Here is a 19,999-nt window from a genome sequence, read left to right on the forward strand (position 1 = left end):
TGGTCGGGGTTTTGTTTGCTCACACGCATGTTCATTAGCTACGTTCACCATTTTGCTGGCAGCTGCTTTTGCTAGGGGACGGTCTCCTTGTTTCTTTGGGCTAGGATGGCTTGGTGCTGTAAGCAGAAAAATGCTTGTTTATGGAGGTTGAACTGGCTGGCTGTAGCACTGGCAAACTGTGTGTTTTGATTTGGTGGGTGTATTTAGTGAGGATGGGGGGCTGATTACTTGATAAGGACAGTAGATTGCTTCTTACTGAAGTCCAGATTGGCCTTGCAGATCCTGAAGATGTAACACACATAATAGACTGAGCTCTTCTCATTAAAATCCTAGAAATAGCGGTGCTCACTTTTACCATGTTGAGTCTTAGTCTATCTGAAACAAAGTGGTAAACTGTATCTGACCTGTGGACTCTGAATTTCTCACCCATATGATGCAAAAAAAAAGGGAAAAGCTCAAATCTGAGATATCATGGCCCAGATCTATTTTGATCCGTGATAGCAGTAGGGGCTGTTGCTGTGCAACGTTTTGTTTGGACAGCTAGGAGTCGAAACCTTTAAATTATATTTTTTGGCAGAGGGGAGGGAAGAGGGAACAGATTGTTTAAATGTATGATTTTAATCATGTAAGAAAGTGGCAGGAGAGAAGGTGGTCTAAAACCACCTGATTTGTTTTCATTTAAAGATTTGTGGATTTGACCAAATTCCTGTTTCTCCCTCTTCGCTCAGGCTCTGAAAAACATTTATTGGGGTTCTTACTTCCTTTTCATAGTTCATTTGGTTTTAGTTTGATTGTTTTTCCCAGAAATCCTTGACAAATGTTCTTGTTCTGCTTAAAAATAAATACCTAATATTATCCCTTTGCTGCATGATCGTACAACTGCAAATAAGATACAAGCAAGATCATTTGGAAGCATTAATGTCAGAGTGAAAATCCCTACTACTTTAGATACTACTTGTGTCCCTTGCATGATAGCAGCTAGACTCTGGTCTTGAAGGACTGTGGCAGCAGTATGACTGCTTCCTTCAGGGTGGATTTCCTGGCTTTTGCTCTGATTTTATTCCTGTGGCGTTTCTGTCTTAGACTAACTCTTTCCTGCCATAGTGGGTCTAATCCTGAGTGTGGACTTCAGATATGACTATTACCTGGCAGGATTTGATACTGGTATGTCAAGTTTGCTATCCTATACTTTATCTTACCCCAAAATTAAGGGATGAGAAAATTAAATTTAATGATTCTTGGGGCTTGATTTTTGTCTTTTTTTTTTTTTTTTTTTTTTAATCAATCCCTTTACTTCATTCTAACGGTACTAAATTTTTTATCTCATCAGCTAAATGTTTTGCTATTAGCCACTGAAATCAGCATAAACCTGGCATGTCCCTGAGAGAGCACAGGTTTTCCACTGAGAACCTGGGAAAGGGTTAATATGGCCCTTCCTTGTAGCAACGGTATAAGTGCCTTCATTAGAGAACATGAAATAATTAGACTGTTTTGGCATGGGGTGGAAATGGTAGAAACAGTTACCTGCATACCTCCAAGGTCTTATTTTTTGGACTTTCAAGTCCCGTAGCTCAAGGAAGCTGGAGCAGATGTCCGTTTAGAGAAGCATATGGGGGAGCATTCACCAGGGACAACCTGAGCAAAAAAAAATAACAGTAAACAGGTTGTTGATTCCCCCTTGGAAAGAGAGAGGGCAGAAAAGTTGAGAGAGTAGAGGATGGCATCAGAACAAGGTGAAAGAAGGCAATTCACCAGTCAGCACTTCCCTATCTCCGGAGGCTTGCATTTAAGCACATCCATCCAGTGCAGCTGCAGCTTCATTTTAGGAATCAGGAAATAAGCTGAGTGGCAAAGAAAGATAGGAATTGACAGCTCTCACTGTTCAGGCTCTCCCCTTCGCACTGGGAGAGCAAGTAGAGAAGAGCTTTTCTCCTGCGGAAGCTCATAACATTCACCGGCAGACCTCATTGCTGAGCGGAGAAAAAGGTAGAGTGAGGGAAGGACTCGTGGAAGTGCCAGGTCCCAGCTGCCTGGGGAATTAAGCTCAGCACTTGTGTGAGTTTTGCTGACTCTGTGCCTCCCCCCGACTGGGGCTGGGGGGGTACTGGATGGGAGAGCAAATGATAGTTGTGAATCTGCTGACATTTTGTTTCCAGTGGCTTTGCCATCAACAGCTAAGCTCATGCTCTCCACTTTAACAAAACCCTTTTAGAGCGCCATTAGTGCTGCCTTTGTTTTCTCTAGCCCGTTTCATATATAATTGTGTCTTGTTTATGGAAAAGCCTGAGGTGAAGTGGAAGCAATTTCTCTTCATTCCAGGTGGCAGCAGAGTGGAAGCCAAATCCTGCTCATGCCAAAGACTAGCATGTTCCTCAGCCTTCATGCTTCTTCCTTTTTACCCTCCCATTGTATTCTTGCCAGGACTGAAAATAACACCAAGACAGTGGGTGGCTCATCTTGAAATAACCCAAGATGGCCTATGGGCTCATGCACACCATTTTGTACTGCACAGCATTGTGGGGTGAGAGGGAACACCTGCGTGTGGGCAGATCGTTCCCTGTGATTGCACCACAGCAGGACGCTACCACCACATCTCTGCTTACTGTAGAGCTTTTGGCAACTCTATGTACCTGTGCCCTGAGTGCCTCCCCCAGTAGCTTCTGGTCCTCAGTGATTGTCAATCAGAAGTTTCTAAAAATGATAGTGATGCCACCAAGAGTGCTTACAAACCGCGTTCCCAGAGGGTAACACACAGAAGTTAGCAGTGCTACCTGCTCCTTAGCCTCTTACAGTTAGTACATGCATGGCAGGAACTACCTTATCGCTCTCTACAGGTACCTCAAGGGAGGCTGTAGCGAGGTGGGGGTTGGTCTGTTCTCCCACGTGCCTGGTGACAGGACGAGGGGGAATGGGCTTAAGTTGCGCCAGGGGAGTTTTAGGTTGGATGTTAGGAAGAACTTCTTTACCGAAAGGGTTGTTAGACATTGGAACGGGCTGCCCAGGGAAGTGGTGGAGTCACCATCCCTGGAGGTCTTTAAAAGACATTTAGATGTAGGGCTTAGGGATATGGTTTAGTGGGGACTGTTAGTGTTAGGTCAGAGGTTGGACTTGATGATCTTGAGGTCTCTTCCAACCTAGAAAATTCTGTGAACATGTGATCTACCTATCTTCTATGCTGACAGCTAGTCCATAAATAATAAACGTGTGTGGGGCATTGAATGAGGCACTGAATATGCACGCTGACTGACGAGTGACCCATGCCCTGGCAACGCTGAGTTACAGCAATACCAAAAGAAATATTAGACCTAAAAATCTTTTTCTTGCAATGTTGCTTGTGGTCGTTCAGTTAGCTTCTGTTATGTGGTACCTATTTAACTTCTGAGCTACAAGGCTCACAGATGGCCAAGGCAGGGTAATGTGCTCATGGCTGGTTAGTGGCAGTAGGATGTTGGTGTCTGTGCTACTCTGCTGCTAACCCTCTATGATCCTGTAGTTTCTAAGAAGGATGTATAAAAATTGGTCTGTTTATTAACACTGTTTTCAAATGCCAAGGCTCGCAATGCCTAACCCCAGACCACAGTAATATTTATTTTTAATCCTCCCAACCAAAACCAGAAAATGAAGGATGTTCATTTGGCTTCAATGGAAAGGTTCATTTACAAGAAAGGTGTGTGTTTGTTTGTTTCCAGATAATTACAGCAAAAGCCAGTGAAATGTAAACTTGGTATGTCACTGAATTGTCTGATACAGGAATATTTCATATCAGGTATCTGAATTGTTCAGGTATTTGCTCAGAATCTGAGACAAAGGTTCAACTTGCTCTTCTGGATCAAGGAGATTTGGATACAAATTACATGCTGTCCCCACAACTGTGTTTCCAAGCACCTCTAGATTACTACACTGTACTTCTAAACCTTCTTTGGGAGCCTCATCTTCACTCATATATAATGCGCGTTGTGAAGAGACTTGCTGACCTCATCCTAATGGCTGCGTAAAGCCAAGCTACTCTGCCTCACTTGTGTGATGCTTTTCCTGTTCCTTACAGATTAGTAAATCAGGAACAGTTTCCTCAGTGACTCCAATGAAGCTAAAATCAGAGGAATGTTAATGTAAAGCAATTGAGGAAGAGTGATGTAATACACTGCAGTTGTTAATCGGTTTTAAAAGACAAATAGTCCTCCTGAACAGCTTCATTGCTGTTTGCTCCGACAACTACTTGTCACGTGTTTCCTCTGCAGTCCCTTGATTTCAGCTCTGTTTGCTTCATGCTATCTTGCAGTTTAGGAATATCTAAAATAAAAGGAAAAATCCTGGAAGAGGTTGTGCCTTCTCTTATTGCATCTTTTGTCCATACTTTGTTGCCTCTTGTTGCTGCCTGACTTAATACTTTCCCAATAGCTCTCATTGGGCCAGCTAACCCCAACAGGTACCCCAATACCCCAATACTTGATTGAACAAGAAACAAGGAAGGTCTCTTGGCTCAGCATGGGAGCTCTGCAAGCACTTCTCGCCATCACTAGAATAATGGTTTCCAGAGAGAAACTATATGCAGGGGATTAAATATTTGGATATACTATGGGAATGCACAAAAATTTTGAATGGGACACATAGCCACCTATGTAACTGCACTTATTGGGATAGCATTTGAAGAACTAACTTCCTTAAGCTGATTACAGTGCTGGTATACGGGTGAGCATGTGTTACCACATACCTCACAAGAGATGCCAGCAGAAGAAAGCTGCAATATAATGATCTTCATTTTCCTCTTGTGAGCAAACTGGTTGAATTATTGATGCTTGACCTTGCCACCAGCAGCTCACATTATGGAGAAGGTGTAATAACAGCTTCTCCTGTAGGTCATGGAGAAAGAGATCGAGTAGCTTCACTCTCCAGAGGTGATGTTACTGTTCCTTCCTTTGGGAGTTACACTTGATTGCTTGATTCATGTGGGTGTCTGCTGTGTGCTTTTCTGTCCTGTCCCTGTTATTCTGTGTAAAATTTCCAGGGCTGTCTCTACATTCAAAAAATAAAAGCAGGCTGATTTTTTAAATTATTATTATTTTTTTCCTCCTCTGTGGGACACATATAAGAGTGCAAAAACAAGATCTAGCTGTGCAAGTATGGACTTCCCTGGAGTTATTTAGTTATTTTGCTGTGCACATATGTATCGTTCTGTATTGCTTGCAAGTACACTGGTGGTTCAATAGAGAGAGGGGTGCGCTTGCATATTTCTGATACTCAGCTTTGCTTCAGTTTTCTTTTCCATGTAGTTTCTGTAATTTCAGTAGTCCTCCCTGGACCTCTCATCCCACCTTCATGTTACAGATGTCTCTGAAGACTTCTTTGCCTTCTCACATTTATTAATTCATTATGTAGCAGATGTGATTCAAGTCCCTGCACTTACGCACTATGTGTTGCCTGTAGGGGAACCTGTGCATTCTCATGGAGCACAGCTTGCTTCTTGTAAAAGCTGGAGAGTACCTAGGGGAGCACGTGTGAGGGGTGGATCAGGTTAAGATGGAACCAAAAGATGTTTGATCATGTTTGGTGAACATTACTTCTCTTTTTCAGTTGTGGCCTCTGTTCTCTAAATGTTCCTTTCTGTTGGCAGTCTACAGCACATGACGAAAGTTTTAGAGAGCATCTAACAGAGAAAGTTTCACTCTGTTTTGTACAGAGCATGGAATTCTGGAGCATGAACTACCTTACTCAGGATTTGGTTTCTACTGTACTTGCCATTTAAAGTCCTTTTTTTTTCTGTTGTACCTCCCTGTACTGTGGGTAGCCAGTCAGAACTACACCTGTTACCCAGGGGCTCAATGGAAGGAGCTCGTGATTGTCACTGCCCCATCCTGGATATCAGCTCAAAACAATGGAGTGAAAGCCTGACAGTCTGTTAATGATCCCCTGGGATGTCCATTTATGCCGTGTGTCATTTTATAGTCTTTAAACACTTGGAGTCTCATGGAACAAGTACTGAATGTGTCACTGGCACCACTCGGGGAGAGTGCATCAAGAGATGCTTCTGACAAGTACGGTGGCATTTGCAGCCCTGTTATTGTGACCTATCCCTATGATAACATGAATCACTGTAATGGAGATGTCATCGGAGGTTTAAGCCCTCACCATCCTGGTCTGCTCTATCATTACATCCACCAAGTGCAGCAAGATAGCTCAATGATACTGTTCAAATTACACCTACAAAAATGATTGAAATGCTGCTGTTGGTTTCTACTTTTATGTATGGTGTATTCGCCTCCTGCAGCACGGACATCAAGCAGAAGAGGATATTGAGAGTAGAGGTGCTGCTGCTAGTGCCCTGACCAAGTACAATTCCCTTTTACTGCCCACATAGCAATGGTTTCCCTTTCCTAGGGTCTTCCACAGCAATTGAAGGACAGAATATTAGCTGTATGGGGTCATAAAATGTGAAAATTATATCAAAATGCTGAAAGCCACTTTTCTTCAATTAACTATTGCTTTTTTTTCCCCCTCCTGCTTTGTTAAATCTCCCACCACAGTAGAAATTGCAGCAAATATGAAAATCTGATTGATTATGCATCAGTCTTGCTTTTAAGGCCTGGCAAAAGTAGAATAAAAATCAAGGTGTACAATCAGATGAGAGTAGTTAATATTTGCAGTATGGGACATGTGGCTAGAAGCTGAGAAGAGGACAAAGGCAGTTTGGAGGATTTTTGCAGACAGACAAGAGGCAAGTAGCTTAAAATGAAAAGCAGAATTCCCCAGATCTCTGGGAGAAAGAGGCTATCTGATTTTCTATGTATATTTATGAGGTCAGTTTTTAAGAAGCTGCTTCTTTTAAGGCAAGAGGGGAGCTATGCTTTGATCGGGGGAGCAGGCAAAAGAGACTAGTTCAGCTACAGAGCAAGCAGAGATGTGTCATTTCGTGGCTAGTACAACTTCCCAGCATGAAGGCATCTGGACGGCCAGTTAGCTTTGCAGCAGTCGTGTGTCTGGGCAGTCTCAGCCGGTGGCTTCCACTGATGGGTGCTCTCGTGGTCAGCCTCGGTGTTGATAAAGGGGCTGAACTGGCCTTGGGCACTGAGTCCCTCACCCTCAGTTTCCATGGCTCTTTCCCTTGGTGAGGACTGAGGTGCTTTAACATGAAGCCGAGAAACTTCTGATGCTGCCCACTGCTAAGTACAGCTAACAGGCTGTGTTTCACAGGAACATCATCCAGCATAGTGACTTGCTCTATATCTAGTAGGTGGAGGGGACAGACAGTCTAAGTATAAGGCAGTTATCTAGGATTTCAGAGATCTTGAGCTCGGTTACTCTACTACAAGCTCTGTTTCTCTGGCTGCCTCACATAAATGTTTTGAAGATGACCACAATAGAGATTGCAGGGCATTTGTGATGCAAAGTATGTAGTTACAGGCAGAGATCTTTAATTATGAATTGATATTAAGGAATTAAGAACTGTTTAATACAAGTTGTGGTCAGCCTGGAACTAATTAGAACTGTCCTAATGTGCACCATTTCTAGTTAATATTTCTCATGACAAATAAATCTCCAGTTCTCTTAAATGAGTGGTCAGGAATGCTGGAAGAGTATTTTCAAGGCATTAGAGCTTGCAAACAAGATTTCTTCTAAAGAATGTCTTCCTTTAGGGCAGGCATGCATAAACAGTTTTAAATGGCTATTTTATTATTACTATTACAATTAGCTGTTTTTTCCATTTGTTTAGCACAGGGCAGCCTAAAAGTTGTCTATCCAAAGACAAAGCAAGCTGCATTTTGTCAGAGTCTTTTGGCTGTACTGATTTTCATAAATAAGATATTTCATAGTTCTTCCCATTAGCATAAAAAACTCTTCAGAGAGAGCACAGGTCTTGGAATAAAATTCTATCATGAATTCCAGGAACTGAAGAGAGCACACAAGGGCTGCATGGATGCTGTGAGCTGGCACTGCTATTGAGCTGAACATGGCTTTAGGCTGAGTGGAGCCTGCTTAGGTCCCTCAGACGTCATTTTGGCTGCTCTAACTTAATGTAACCTTGTGTCCCAGTTGTAGAAGAGACTGTTCTATATCCTTGAGCAAAATCCTCTTCGGGATTCTGACAGTGGTGTGAAACTTACTGATATTATTTTCTTAAAATCTGGTTGTTCGTATTTAGTGTCCTCAAATGCTAGTAAATATGCTGTGGAAAACCTGGCACAAATCCTAGAGATAATTATGTAAAATGGGGTACCTTACCCTAACTGCTTATAGCTCCTTCTCCAGCAGCCTAAAGAATATTATAATTTTGAGAGAATGATAGAGGTGGTTCACTTGTCTATTTTCTTTTCCTAGAGCACACTACTGCATTTGATGCATTGTCAAAAGAGAGGAAAATCATAGAATTTGTTAACATAAGTATTAAATGATTAGGAAATGTCCTCCAATTTTCAGGAGTTATCTGCAGCAAGGTAATTTCATTTGCATCAATGGGATTATTTACATCAGTAATAGTTTCAGATTTTGATAAAGGGCTCAAATTACAAAAGGAAGAGGTTAGGACAAGAAGAGAGTGATTTCCCACTGTGATTACCAGTGAATGGGACAATCGTCATGAAGCATGGATGCTTAAGAGATCTGTTTCCTAAAGCTGGAAGTGCAGAAGAGAGGGCTCTTAGCACAAAAAATGACAGGAAGGAATGAATGATAAATAGAGTGGAGGCAGCAGGAATGTGTGTGAGAAAGTAAGTCAGGCTGGCTGCTCTGTGTTCTCCCTGTTGCCCTACTTCCCTTCTCTCTTGGTGCTCCGAGGATGGCCAAGAGAGAATGAAACGGGCAGTGCAGCTCAAGGCTTGGGGGATCTGGCCAGGATGCCATGATGGGCAGTGCTTTGTAGGGCTTGTTTCTCATCCTTTGGTATGCTTATCTGCTCATGCAGGACAGGTTATCATGGGCTGTGATATCCTTTGGAGCATCAGTGTGTGGGAAATGTTGCAGTTGCTAAGAGTTATCTTTAAATTCTTACGTGGCATAGAACTGATTAAACCCAATCCTTGCTTTATTTATTAGTGATGCATTTAATGGAGATACTCAACATAAAGAAGAATCTTGAAATATGCTACTGAATTTTGAGATGTCCTCTCTTTTTATTGCACCCCTCTGTGGTGTACAAGGATGAGAAGTCACCAGATACCTGCCTGTCTTGGGGAGAAAGTAATGATAAAAACTGGGAAAGAAATCTTTAGCTGACAACGAGGCCTATATTTGCCGATGTTCTTCCTCAGCCTCTTGCAATATCCATATTAAGAGCTGAAAATTTAGCATATCTATTCTCATGTGCAGGAAAATGTGCAGTCATGGTTTCCACTCTCACTGGGAAATGTGAGATCAGTTTTAGCACCCCTCAGGAGAAAAAAAAAAAAAATAAAATGTTAACTCCATTTTAGCTGTGCCATTGCCATTGTCCAGAAGGTGGCAAAAGGTCATTCCCACTGAGTGGGCAATCTGTCCAGTTGCCAAAGAGAGCTAGCACCTACATTTAATCTTTTCTAAACTGTTGCTTTTTGGTACACCACAAAATGCAGCTAGGCCTTGGCCTGCTTGTGGACGATCAGCATATTAAATTAGATTCTGCTCTGCTGTTGATTGTGTAAACTAATAAAGCCCATGGGATTGTGTTAGCTCTGGCTGAGAGTGCAGTCTGACATGCTGCTAGCATTGAGGTGACTGCACGGCTAGGTGGGATTACAGGAGAGTCACCAAAGTGGGTGCCCGAGCTCCTCTGCACCTCCTGGAGATGAGGGAACCCTCCAGGTTGGCCGAGTACAGTGACTCACTGCCTCTATGTACAGGCCGTATTGCTGGGGAATGAACGGGGGACGTGCATCTTTTCCTCCCATAGGCTGCCATGGGAATGTTTCAGGCCAGAAAGCCCAGCAATAAACTGGGTACAGCTCCCTTTTAGGTTAGGAGCAAAAGCTGATCAGGCAAGATTAGAGCCATTATACAGACACAGGAGGCAGTGTATGACCATGCATTTCAATTTAGGCTGGTAAGCTCTGTTTCATTAAATTCAGAGACTGATGCTACTGATCCTCATAACTTGTTTTCATAATATTTATTATGAGCAAGCTTTATAGCACTTTATTTTTTCCACTTGCATAGCAGAGAAAGCAAGACAGAACAGGACAGTATTCTGCAAGTGAGAAAACATCAGGGAGAGTAGCTTCTTATTAGCATTGCTAATTTATGTCCCCATTAACATCCAGGCTGGGTTCACTTATCAAATCAAGGGAATCTGAGAAATGACCCAGCATGCATAAGGCACAGCTCTACACCTCAGCTGCTGCCCCACCTTCTCTGGGAGCTGCCTTACAGCTGAGATGCTAAACATCTACCTTGCCAGCCTGTCTCTTCTCTACCTCTCCCTGAGCTTCTTGCTCTGGAGAACAGCTGGACATGGTGCATGGTACAGACCCCTGGCCAGTTAAAAGAATTGTGCTTTACAAAGTATGGTTCTGCTTTTGCTGTGTCACTGGGGGGAGATACTAGGAAAGTAGCAAGAGGAAACTATTCTTTCTGAAGTTTCCTGGATTCAGTAATCTCAGTCTGTCCAGGGGAAAGGCTAGAGAAAATGGGTGCCTCCACAACTCTATAGAAAGTGGCCCACAGAAGTTTCCACCAAGCCCAGCTGATTGCAGTGATGGTGTTTTCAACTGACTGCTTTCTGCTTTGGCCCAGGGGAATGGTCATATTCCTCACTGTACTTGCTCTTCATACAGACCAGCGACAAAGCTTTCTCTCTGCTGGCACTGAGGGCAAGTTTGGTCTGAGAAGCCACTTTGTGCCTCCCATCCTCAAGGTGTCATCCACCTATTCTGATCTGTTTAGAGTTTGTGCAGCTGGTTGTCCTGCACCTTCCTGGGGCAGTCAGGGAGCAACAAGCAGGCACCCACCCATCGGATCCACGTGTGTCCCTCTTCTCAGAACACCCTGAAGAAGGCAGAGGAGCCCGGTGACACCGTCACCCTCCTTAATGGCAGCACCACTGGCCCCAGCACTGCCAAGGCTGTAAAGGGAGGGAGGAAGGGTGCATGGAGGCGCTGGGTGTTTGGCTTTTTTTGTACTACACTGCTCAAGGAAGAGAAAGCCACACATGGGAGAAGCAGAGCAAGCAGTCTCCTTTTGGTTCTTTGCATTTCAGATTCAATACTGCTTCCTTCTTTTCATAAGGGCAGTAGCATGGAATACCGGCAGTACTTGCATGTAAACTAACTTTGTAAAACATGTAAACTAACTTTGTCTATAATTGGTAGCATGGGATAAATGTTTGGAAAGTGTTCCTGCCTGTATTACATTGTGATGCAATTGAACAATTGCATCAAGCATCAATATTCTTAAATATAACATGAAAGTTAAAGCCCACAGTTGGTACAAATGCCAACTTTAAAATCTATGTCTCTTTAATGTGATCATCAGGAATATTCCCTGATTAAAAAATAAAAAAATATTTCACAAAGTTTTTTACATATGTTACATCAATTTCAATTTTAAATTTAACTTAATTTCCAAAAGGTCATCAGATGCTATGATTTCTTTCTAACTCACTCAGCTCCACTGTGATTCTTTGTGTCCTTTCAACTCTAATTTTAGCTTAATTATTTTTTGCAGGGAACTTTGTATGGACAGAGAAAGGGTCAGTAGGTAGGCTGGGTTGAGGCTTGCTTAAAAGCTTCTCAATTTTCCTCATTACAGTTTACTAAAATTGTTCAGTTGCCAAGAAAATAAAAGGAGCTGGTTTGTGTCCGGATGAATAAAACTGTTAAGCAACTTACGTGCAGCTTGAAGTCTTACTCAGTGGGTTAAAGATCTCTGTGAAGAATGTAACAATTGATACATCAAGTATTAAATAAAACCCATATTTGAGGAAAACTCCATTCCTCATAATTGAATAAAACTTCTGAGAAATATCACTGCTCATCGCTATATGTCATGAGGATGCCTTTAGGGATTTGGACAAATAGCAGAGAGATCTTGTAAAGGGTGAAGTCATACACGTGCCTATGAGAGTGTGTCTCTCTGAAGGCACTTTTATTGCAGTGTATAGCAACTGCTTAATTTCAAAACTTGCTAAAGAGTAAGTGTTAAATGAATATATGACAGAAATAATATTTAGGTATTTGCTAGGAAGAGCTGACATTTCAAGCCCACAGGAGACAGTCTTTTACTGTTAAGAGCTAAAATAACAGCATACATAACCTTTCAAGTAACAAGCTAATTGAGCACAGCATCATCTTAGAAATACCATTTTAGGGAGACCCAGGCTTTCATAAAAAAAATTGTCTTTTATATATATATATATATATATATATATATGCATCTCTATTGTCAAACCTTGTATGAAACTCAGTGTAGAAGACAATATATCAATTTTAGCCAAATCTGCAGCAGGAGTACAGAGAGCTGTTTCAGTCTCAAGATGCTAACCAGGTCAAAGACTGAAAAATTCTTGATTTTCATTTAAAATTAGCTTGGAAGAATTTTCCTTTCTGGAAGTGTATTTGAGATATGCACCCACATGGCAAATATCTGCTGTACATAAAGTACTTCTAGCAAAAGTTTCAAAGATCCACAGTACTGCCCTGTGTTTATAATGTGCAAGGGATGCAGTAGTCGGCATAAGAGGAGCACTTGAAAAGTAGCTGTCTGCAAAATGTGTGCTTTAGGTGAGCAGATGAGAATCCTGTGACTGATTGCTTGATTATGGGCAGCTAGGAGTAAGTATCAACATAGCTGATGCACAGTCTACCTAGAAGATGGAATACCTCCCTTATATTTGTGGTCTGGACACCAATTTGCTGTGTGCCTTTGGGACAAATGTCAAACTGTGTTGCCTGAACATGCCGATTGCACTGAGTTGAACTTCACTTTGTAGCAGATAAAGCACTCCATTTCCAATTCCGATGATATTACTGAGCATCAGGCAAATATCTGAGTTGAAGATTTGCTTTCTGCAGGCAACTGTGCTGTGCTTTATTTGATATCTTTATTTGCTATCAAACTATCTGGTATTTCAGCCTCTTCTACAGGCACAAATGTTATTGGAAAAATATTTAATGAACCCCCTTTCTCTTTTTGTATGCATTTTTGAATGATTGCTGATTTCTGGGTTTGGAATAGCAGCCAGTGCAGTCACTGCTATGTACCGTGGCTGGGGAGCTAGCTCCTCTCTTAACGCATTTAACCGCCGGTGGCATGCAAGCTGGTGGCTCGTGGCAAGGCTCAGGTTTTGTATCCTACATGTAGCTCTTAGGCTTGAAGAACCTTTTTTTTGATGCATCTTTTATAAAATGTTGATACAAACAAAACATTAAAAAATTAGCTCTGATCACAGGTGGTTTCCAAGGAAACAGAAACAATGGCACAATTTCAAAATTTGATGGCAGTATTTCAGTAAAGAGTGATAGTGTGCATCTGACTTTGATTAAATGTGGTTAACTGGATTTTTAAATAGTAGCAGTAAGAATTAGATTTATTGATTTCAGTAGTTATGTGAGGTGAGCATGTGGTCCAGTATTGACTACTGTCCTGAAGAAAACAATGGATTTTAAATTAAGGAGATTTTAAGTCCTAATTCCCTACAGTTGTTCCAATGAAACAATCTGATTTCATTAGGACTGCTTTTGTTGGTAAGAATTTGTAATTGTGTCTAAGAGATCTGTGGCTGAAAAAGTATCCTCAGGTATAAATGTCAGTTTTCACCACACAAACTTAGTTTAAAATTTAGTTTGATGTTGAACGTCTGTAGATTCTGATGAAGTTCCACGTGAGCTGGCAGAAAAACAACCGTCTTCCTGTCTCTGGAGCACAGGCTCTCTGCAAGGTATTCGGGTGAGATGTTTGCTCTGCATGCCCGTTGACAACTTAAATGGTTCATGGATGAAGTTCTAGGAGCTACCACTTATTGCAGGCTGATATTAGCGTAAAAGAGGAAGAGTTTTGCATGAAAAATGGTGTCAGTATGTTATTAAAGATCCATTAAGTTTCTTCAGAGCAATGAGACAACTGAAACTGCATCATCTCTGCTTTAGAGACAAATAGAGACAAATTCCCACTACAATGAGGACCAGTGGGATAGCAATAGTATCAATCGCACAAATTCTTTGCAATCTAACACACTTTTAAAAAAGGCTAATGTTCAGTATAGGAAATAGCTCTATAATGATGCTGGACAATCTGGATGTACCTTACACTAATAATCATGTGTTTTTGAGAGCTACATTTTCGAGTAATTTCCAGTTAGCGGATGGTTTCAGTTGTCTCCTCAGAGCTCATAATTGCATGCTTCATATGCAAATGCCGCTGTACAGCAAAAGTAAATGGAAAATGTATGCATTAAATGAAAAAAGGTGGGAGGCTTATTTAGAAAGATGGATTAAATGTTCAGTTTGTCTCCTATTTACTGAGAATGATGATGTGCTTTTCACCTGTAGGTGTCCTCGTGTCTGTGAAGCACATTTAAGGCATTTAATGAAAATGCACCTAAAGTTACTGGTTGGATATAGCCAAATTTCAAACATGAACCACAGAAGTTGATTTAGATGCCAAAGGTTTATGCCCTCTGCTATGTATGACCTTAATATGGATTTCCAGGTCATCTGGGACTCTGGTGTATACTTGTCACCGGATGGTGCTCTTTTCTTTTACCTTCACTTTTTCCCCCAAACTTAGCATTGTTTCTCCATGTGCACTAGGCAGAGAGAACCTGAATGGGAGTAAGTGATGTACCTGTGGTGCCTGGTACCCTGCCTGTTCCCAGCTGCTTAAATGGCCTCTTGGTATATGGTGCGCAGCCTAGTTTGCAGCTTCCTGGCCCCATCCTCCCTCATATCATCCCTACACCTCTGCAGCTTAGGGCTGCTACCAGTGTTTTCCATCATGTCAGCAGCAGGCACAGCATCCAGGGCTAGGACTTTTTTATCTCAGAGGTGGTGATCCCAGTGCTGCTGTCACCTTGGGTTCCTTTCTTGGGTGCTGTGGCCATAGCTCTGTCGCTCTCTCAGGCAAACAAACAAGGAAACCGACTCAGGAAACTTCACAGCCTCCAGAATATGTGGCTCAGGAGCAGTTGCATGCTGCAGGTTTCTGGGACCCCTCATGTGGATTCAGGATCTTACTTTTGTAAAGCCTGGAAGCTGCTGGTGCTCAAAGCCCTCAGGGATCCTCCTCAAACTTCAGAGCCCAAATTCCTGGTTTGTGGGTTCAAATGCCAGTTTTGATTTGAAGCTGAGAAAGGGGGTAAGAAAATAGCTGAAAGATTGAGATGATATTTCCCACGTTCATAATATTTCTAGTACATTTTTCAGTGCCTATTGACACTGAAGTGATCTTTTAAACCTATTGTCATTTATACTTACTATAGTCCTCTTTTTCAGACTCTTCTTTGAGACTGCTGCCATAATCTGACTTTAGTGTTGGATGGGTGTAGTTGCTCACTTGTGTGTACCACAGTATTTCATTAGAAGAAATTAAAGTTTGTTTAGAGCTCTAAACAGATCTCCTCTGCCCTTTCCATCATGCTACTATATTCTTTTATGCCTATTTTGAGTGTGATTAAAAGTGATGATTTTGTGTGTGTGTGTGTGTCTGGGACCAATACACTGAAACACCTAATTGTCAGTGCTCTGAACTCTCCAAAAGGGGAATCTAGAGGGGTAGAGTGTTGTCAAGGGACCATTCCCAGCAGTATTGATTGGCTTAACACTAACCCTTTCAGACTATCTTTACTCTCCTCAGAAAGAAACAAGAAACAGTGCCAGATCTTTGTGTGTTTGGTGCAAAGAATTTAAGAGCTTTTTTTTTTTTTTTTTTTTTTTAAATGGAGCATAAACTCATACTTACTCCCTGGTAAAATTTCTCAATGGTTTCTCAGTATCTTTACTGTCACACATTTAACTTTGCCTGTGAACTAACAAAACCATAGAAGGTTATTTTTTTATATATACCTGTGCACTTGAATGTTAACTATTTTTTAAGTTATGCTGATTAGTAATATCTTAATAAGGATGAAGGTTTTCCCCTTCCTTTCCCAGGGCTGTCCTCTCTGTCCTTTCTCTCCTCCCGTATTTTTTTGAATAGCCTCTGGGTCATTTCCTCTTGTTCCATTAGTTGGAGTGATTTTATTTTTCATCAAATATTTTATTCAATTGGCAATATGGCTTAGTTTTCCATAAATTTTAGCTCAACTCACTAATTACCTTTGATCTAAAAAGGCAGATTAAAAAACAAAGGTAATAAAATATAAATAAATAAATAAAATAATGATAATAATAATAAAGAATTAAGCTGGATAGGGTGGAAAAAAAGAAGAATTGCTGGAGGTGGTGGTGGTGTTTCTCCCAGCTTTTGAAGTATTGGAGACCTGAGTTCAAATCCTATATTTGCCTCTGAAAGCATGATTCTGTTTCTCTCAGGAGTGTTGCCACAACCATTGTGCAAAACATTTGACTTTTGTTTCTCTCATTATTTCTCTAATGTTAGGGGGAGGAAATAAGCTGTCTCCTCCTCACAGGTTCTTTGGCTGTTGCTGATGATTATACAAAGTACACAAATTGTTAAGGGATTCCCCAAATCAAAGCCAAACACTTTGTATCTAGTTGTACAAAATGTTTTATTCTTCTTAGCCAATTAAAGTTTAATTTCAGAATCAATATTTTCTCTGAAGAGAAGTGAGGAAGAGGGGAGTGATATTCTTTTGACCAGTTAGTTCACCATGATTCACTCTTGGAGCCACCACCCTGTGTATGTCTGTGTTACTGCTTTCCACCAACTTTTGGGACTATGCTGGTGCTCTCTTTTTGAGTCTCAGTGATGACTAGGAAACCTCGGAGTTGGAGCCTTCCATCAGGATGGCTAGCCCTTGGCACCAAACTTCTGCAGTCTGGGAAAATACAGATAGCTGCAGATAGCAAGGAAAAGCCCTGGACTACCAGAAGGGTGCATTGATGGACTTGTTTTGCAAGAGAGATGTTCTTTGCCAGGAAAGTGCTTTCACATGCTGCTGTCTTGTTAGGCTCCAGTTGTATTAGAAGCATGTCTGTCACAAGTGAATCTCTTAGATGTTAAGTAGGCTGCTCTGATTGCAAAAACAGGTTTTCCAGGGAGATACCCAGTACTTCTTGATGCAGGTAAAATGGGAAGTATCACAAGTAGAATATTTCTCATAGTATTTTTACTTCTAAGTAAAAAAGCACACACACAAAAAAATAATATTATATTTGCAAAGATTAATGGAAGTCATCAGAACTGTCACAAATGTTTCATTTAAGATTTGGATGTATAAACTGTTCAGGCTCTTAAAACAGACAAGCATTTCTTAAACAGCAAGCCTAATGATTTGAGGAAGTTACTGTGTTGCTGTTGTTCAACAATGAGAAATTAAGAGAAATTAAGAGAAAGCTGGAGCCAGCAGAGAGGAAAAGAAAAAGCAGTATTTTTTTTTCCTTTCTGGATGAGAGTGAGTTGGATTCAGCTAAAGTAGAACCATCTGTCAAATGCTAAACTTTCAAAACATGTGGTTATAATTTTTCTATTAATTGGAAAATGACCAAGAAATAAATGACCAGATCACCTCTCTCACCTAAAAACAATGCCTATAAACTTTGCACTCATTTCTGTATAATAATAATAATAAATAATAATAATAATAAAAAGGCAACCCAAAATATTTCTTCCAACATAATTTTTACTCCCTGTTAGAAAACTCTAAAAGGCTAAGTATCTGACAGGAACTTTCATGTCTTTCTTGTTATTACTGCTTTTGCATGGGGTGTGTGGCAGTAAGGGTGAGCTGGAGTCTGATGCCCAAAGCAAATTACAGATGGATTCTGGAAGTCACTGCTTCTGCATTCTCTTATGGTCCTTTTGTCAGCTGTTACTTGAGCTTGGAAACGTTGCTTATGAACTCTGTGATTTTGTGCATGTCTGTATAAACGTGCTAAAAGAATGTACCCACCTTAAATCTTTGAATAGTACAAAGCTTCTAAGATGCGTGATGTTCAATAATTTCAAAGAATATAGTCCTATAGTGCACTGTTGTTACATGGGTTATTTGGTGTACTCCTGCAAGAGAACTTCTTCCCTTCTGCCTCTACTGATGTGAAACAAAACAACTGACAGTCTAATTGCTTCCCTTTAGTTCCCACAAATGCCACTCACAAGGAAAAATAAGGCAGATCTGGTACATCTGTGGTGTGATTTCTTGTCAGCTGTAGAGAGATTGCATCAGAAAGAAATTTGGCCTTTGGAAATGGGGGGCATAAGGAGCAAAAGTTGCAATGGGATTTTGGAGAAACTTCTAGTAAAACCTTAATTTGCTTTCATTGATTTATTTACTGGCAAACCCACATGCAGACACACACACAAGCACCATCACCAACCGCCTGAGACTAAAGTAGGTATCAGAAGTTCAAAGCTCTGGAGCTCAGTTCTAAGTGGTAGGTGAGATCTGGATGTGTTACTGCAAGAGCTGCTTCAAAAGATGTGAGACTATAATGTGAGAAAAGAAAACTTACAGATGTAGAAGCTGTAGAAAGAGATGAGGAGGAAATATGGGCACTTGTTGAAGTCAGGTTTTTAGGACTGTACAGTTATTAGGTTTACAGGGACAGAAACCAAATACTCACGTCAGTTTCAGAACAGAGGCCTTTGGTAGGAATAAATGTAAAAAGTAAGAACAGTCCTTACAAAATGAGATGCCTTCCATCCTAAACATGCATTCAAACACCTTGTTAAAGGAAGTGTTCATCTGCAATGACAGAGGACCTGGTTTTGGTAAATTGAATCAGGCCATAGACATAATTTCTATGGACAGCACTTTCCCTTTTTGACTGTACTCATCTTCAGGCTTTTACTGTGGAGCAGTGTCTTATGGAAAAAATATGTAAGGGGAGTTTGGCTTTTGTGAGTTTGATAAGGATGTTTATTAAATGGTGCTGAATAACAGTTTGTTGTTTTTAATTGGCCTCCAGTATGGTATACTTAAGAATCTTCTCACTTTATTACCTATACTTTATCTCAAGCACTGTCCATTGCATGTGGCGAGGTCATCAAGAAGTTAGGGGTTTTGAATGCTGGGCACTTGTGACTGGAATGCTGAAGAAGCTTATTATTCCAAGCATTTAAAGGAGCACTTAACTCAGGGAATATCATTGAGAGGAAATATTGTTTAGGCAGTTAAACAGAGTTTCTGAGGGAATTTCTCAACCATTACTGCTTCTCCTAGCATTTGAGGACTTAAAAGACAGCACCATCTTTGCCTATTAATGGCCAAGCTTCCCACCTTGACTACCTACACCAGCCAGATTTTTAAGATAAAGCTATTGTTGGTGGTTCCTCTATGTTAATGACAGTCTGTTGCATCTGTTGCTAATCAGATGGTCATCTTTGCCAAGTATTATAAGTGCACGTGTCGGTAAATACAGTGTAAAAAATTTTACAGTACAGACCCCTATAACGTTTTTGGGTATGCAGAAAGTTGTTTTTTAAACAATGCAGGAGGAGCAAGCTTTGCTTTATGAGAAAATTCAAAGGGGGCAGGGGGGACAGTATGTGGCTCTGCATTCTTCTGGGCTTCTAAAGAGAACACAGTAACTCTATTATAAAGTCCGGATTATGCAAATTTGAAAAATATTTTTTTTAGGCTATAGCTGGAATCTATGCCAAAGCATGTCTTTTGCAAGGCATCTTGCTCTCTGAGGAGATAGACCTGTTGAGTATTTGACTCTTGGCCAAATGGTTTCTTGCTTTACATTCACAGCTTTTGAGAAAGACTGTGATTGATTATTCTGTGCAAAGCAAAAACAAGCCTTAACACACATTTCCTACAATATTATCTGAAAATGAAGTTGAATAGAAAATCATTAAAAAAAAAAAAACAAGTTACAACAGAAGTTGGCCTTATGGCCAGCTACATCTTCTTTTTGACACTCAAGTCTTTTCCTGGCATGATAGAAAATTCTGGAATTTTATTGAGTTTGAACAT

The 19,999-nt window shown here is 40.9% G+C and overlaps 1 protein-coding gene across 1 annotated transcript in view; it reads left to right on the forward strand.

Annotated features, from left to right (window-relative positions):
- The first annotated feature begins 2,037 nt into the window (after positions 1 to 2,037).
- The window catches only part of LTK (leukocyte receptor tyrosine kinase), a 123,375-nt gene continuing 105,413 nt past the window's right edge, over positions 2,038 to 19,999 (forward strand). The window contains exons 1-2 of the mRNA XM_035327385.1: positions 2,038 to 2,055; positions 2,849 to 2,851. The gene's annotated coding sequence lies outside the window, so the exon portion shown is untranslated. The remainder of the gene's footprint in view (positions 2,056 to 2,848; positions 2,852 to 19,999) is intronic.

This window comes from Oxyura jamaicensis, chromosome 5, assembly GCF_011077185.1.
Source record: "Oxyura jamaicensis isolate SHBP4307 breed ruddy duck chromosome 5, BPBGC_Ojam_1.0, whole genome shotgun sequence".
Classification (NCBI taxonomy): Eukaryota; Metazoa; Chordata; class Aves; order Anseriformes; family Anatidae; genus Oxyura; species Oxyura jamaicensis.